Below are 4156 nucleotides of genomic sequence, written 5' to 3'. Positions count from 1 at the left end.
TTACACCAAAAACACCCCCTGTATTTTCTACAAAATGGCGACCGCGGCAGGACTGTTGGCAACAGTATGCGATGTAGCAGACGGTGGTCTTAGTCTGGAGAAAGCAGCAGTTATTGGTTTTCTTTTTATCCCACTGATCTGTTTGTGGTTATGTTCCCGCAAGCTTAGGGAAGTTAGAGCAGAGAGTTGGGATAGGGAAATGGAGATTGAAGAATACCAGGCCAAGATAGAGTGCCTGGTGGACCAGCTTAGCGAGGGCAAAAGCCACACGAGATATGAATTAGAGTACCTGAAATGCCTAGTTGCAGAGGCCAAGAGCAATGAGATGAGGGTGTGGGAGGAGAACGCCCGCCTCATACAAGAAGTAAAAGAGCAGGAGGAAAAGGTTAGGGAGGTAAAGGCAGCATATAAGCTGGCCTGCGACCAAGGGTTTGAGGAAGCAGATCATGGCCCCTGTAGGGAAGAGATAGAAAGCTTGAATATGGCTTTAAAAAGGGCAAAGGGGATGATATGTCTTATCAGCCCGAAGGCAGGTCAGTCGGACTTTACCGGCAACCCAAATAGAACCGTCCCACAGGCAACACCCAGAACAAAGTTGGTCAGGGAATCAGAGGCCCCACGACCGCCATCCACAGCTCCGAGCTTTCAAGAGTTCTGGCAGCAAAGTGGGGTGGAGGATGAGGTGGTAGAGGAAGCACAGCAGGCCCCGCTAGATAGGCCGGGAGCAGGACCAATGTACCCCCTCCAACAACGGAGGTACGGTCTGCCCGTTGATCAAGATGACCCAGGGGCCATCCAGAATCAGTTTGTGGTGCCGTATGGCACCCACCAGCTCAGGGACATGGTTAGCCACATCCCCAAGCTCGCTAAAAAGGGAGACCCCTCACTGCACTTCAGGGAGATAGAACAAGCAGCTTGTGTTAATGACTGCGATGACGCAGAGCAGGCAAAAATGCTGTTGTTTTCCCTGGGAGGTGATCTCCTCCAGGCCCTATCTGGCGAGTGCAAAAGGGGGCAGAAGGATTATGAGGATCTGAGGAATGAGATATTGGAGGCCACGGACTCAATGATTGTAGTCCATTTGCCCGGGTAGAAAGAACGGTGCAGCTCCCAGGGGAGTCCCTGCAGGCGTTCGCAGACAGGCTGTGGCCAGTCTACCGGAGCGCATGCCCGGGAATGCCTGGGCGGGCAGCACTGAACCCAGTCCAATTGACTCACTGGCTCCGTTGTCTTATGACAAACAGCCTACTCCAAATCCAAGCCCAGGTCGCGGCTTGGTTTGACCCCCGAAACCCCCAGACCACCGAAGAAGCGGTGATCCGTCGGCTCACAGTAGCCTTTAGAAACATGAGGTGTATCGAGGCGCCCCAATCCAAGGGAAAAGTCCATGAGGTTAAACCTGGGAGCCAGAGTAAGAGAGAGTGGCACCAGGAGGGGAACCGTCCCTCCCAACCTAAGTTAAATTGTTATGGGTGCGGGAAAGATGGTCACTGGAGAAAAGACTGTAAGAATCCCTGGAAGGATAACAAGGGAAAGGATCCCACAGCCCCAGCCCAAAAGGCAGGGCCAGATATCCCTCCCGCTGCGATCGAGTCATTTTTACAGTCCCTACGGTCTCTTCTGACTGGCCAGGGGAGAGTAGCAGCCACCACCGGTGCTTTGACCCCGTCTGCCCCAACCCACTCCCAGCAATGACTAGAGCCAGCACAGCCTGTTGACCTGTGTCCCCGCGAAAATGCTGAGGGGAGCAGACCCTATGATAAGATGGGGGTGAAGACGGTGCAGGGGAGATATTCGGTGGACACTGGAGCTTCCAGCACGGTGGTCCACTCGGAAGACCTGGCCAATTCACCCCGGTCTAACAAGGTCCCATTTAGCTTAATGGGACCCACAGGGAAACGGGCAGCTGGGATTGAACCTGAGGTCAGAAATCCTCAGCCCGCAGCGGGTACAAGCTCACAGGCTGCACAGGCTGCACAGGCAGGCGCTGTGGCTTGTGTTAGGGGAGAAGCCATTCATGACCAGTGTAAGTTGTTTAAGCAGGGTGACAGGGAAGGAGAGTTCTGGGACCCCTGTAGAGCAGGCCCAGTAGCAGCAATCCGGGACAAGGGAGGCACACAGGGGATAGTTTTGGCCCCGGACCAAAAGCAGGTCCAAGCCCAAGATTCCGCTTTTAAGGCCGCCCTGGTAAGGGAAAAGGATTTAGAACAGGGTTACTGGCAGGCTGCCAGTTATAGTAAACAATGCAGGTTGTTTAAGCCAGAGGCAGGGAAACGGGCAGCTGGGATTGAACCTGAGAATAGAAATCCTCAGCCTGCAGCGTGTACACTCACACAGACTGCACACGCAGGCGCAGTCGCGTGCGTGAGAGGAGAAGTTCCCCAGCACTTGGCCCGAGCGATTCCCCCTCTCTTATGGGACTCCGGGGAGGAGCCTGAACCAGGTTTTAGACCTGAAGGGGAGAACTCTCAGCCACCGGCAGCCAGTGGTGAGGGATTGCCTGTCCCCAGCCCAGGTTTGGGAAGGGAGGGACCCGAGGGAGAAGGTCCCCAGCCAGCAAGGGCTGTGACCCGAGCTAAGGGTCTGCTTGCCAGGGTAGCCCCACCAGCGACACTCCCTAGGAGGTCTCTTCGGGTACCCCAGCCCAAGAAAGTATGGTCACCAGCTTTCCAGTGGAAAAGGGTGGACTCCCGAGTCAGGGAGAAGCTAAAAGACAGAAGTCCCCAACCAGCAGCCATAAGCTGCGAGGGACTAGAAGTTGGGACCAGTCCAGCCACGCCGCAGGGAGCAGCCTGTAACAGTCCAAACAGGGATTAGGCTGGCCGCCCGGAGATGGGCGGCACTTGTATATAGCTTTGTTTAAATAACGTGTATAGAGAATTAAGTTAGAATGTGTTAATTTTAACTTTATATTGCAATTCGGTAGTGTTAATTATTTGAGTATAAGTTTTAAGTATGATACCGTTCCAGAGTGTTGCCCATGTGAGCCGAGGTCGCGGGACCTGATCACATTCCCCTGAGCCAGGGAACCTGGCTAGATGTATTTTTTTAAAGTCTTTTTCAGAGTTTCGGAAGGTGCAGAGGACCATCGTGTCTTTGGATGCTCGGGGAAGGGAGCACCCCTAGCCCACGAAGGGAGGGGTCTGCAGGAGGCAGATGCCCACAGCTATTAAACTGTTATTGGAAATCCAGATTAAGATCAAGAGTTTACAAAAGCTTGTTAATTATTTTATGTTTTGTATTATGTACTGGTCCCAACTCCAAAGGAAATAATGTGTGAATTTAGTTCCTAACTATGAGATTGTACTACTTGTTTAGAGTCAGTTGAACAAATTACATATGCCTATGAATTGTTGTGTCCATAGATTGTGAAAGTTTGAAATACATTTATGGCTGAAGAATGGTGCCATTTATTGAAGTGTCAGACAATTGCATTATAAAAAAAGGAGGCTCGTTTTCTTCCATTTGTATTTTTAACAGATATGTTTTGGCTTGGTGGTAATCCCATTAAAGATGTTGTATCGTGTTAAAACTATGTCACAAGTGGTGCAGGGGCACTGGACCCCCTCTATGCTTGAATTATTGTAACTAATCATGTTTTTCTATCGATAGATGCCTACTGTGTACTGCGATTCTCTCTGGGTAGGGGAGATGGAGGTGTCAGGGGATCAGAGATAGATATAGATAAGTATGAGGGAAGGTTGTTTGTGGGGTTCAGAAATTATTGCTCACCTTTAAACAGGATACTACAAGCAAGTTTTAGTATCCGATGAGGGACTGTAAGGTTCGCAAGAATTTCAGAAAATTTCTACAGCCCCCGAAGATTATTTTTTTGATTAAAGAAAACCTGGGTGGAATATACCTTAAAAACCCAGGGTATCAAAATGGCTGTCAGGCCTTGTGGCAGAAGACAAAGGCAGCCTGCCTGAATATCTCCCATTGCTGGCTGACAAAAGGATTTGAAAACACCAGCCTGTGTGAATATGTTGAAGTACTTGAAACTGTCAATCAACTGCAGTTTAGGAAGTTTCACTCACAGGACAAAGGGTTGTTTGTTTATAAGCCCTCTACAATGTTGACTCAAGGGCTTAAGTACTTAAAGCTGTCAATCAGTTACGGTTGGGCGGTGACCGCAGGACAATGGATTGTTTACAAA

The sequence above is a fragment of the Somniosus microcephalus genome, chromosome 28 (assembly GCF_052327205.1).
Source record: "Somniosus microcephalus isolate GS21.2 chromosome 28, FLI_Smic_1.0, whole genome shotgun sequence".
Taxonomy (NCBI): domain Eukaryota; kingdom Metazoa; phylum Chordata; class Chondrichthyes; order Squaliformes; family Somniosidae; genus Somniosus; species Somniosus microcephalus.
Note: the sequence above shows the minus strand (reverse complement) of the source record.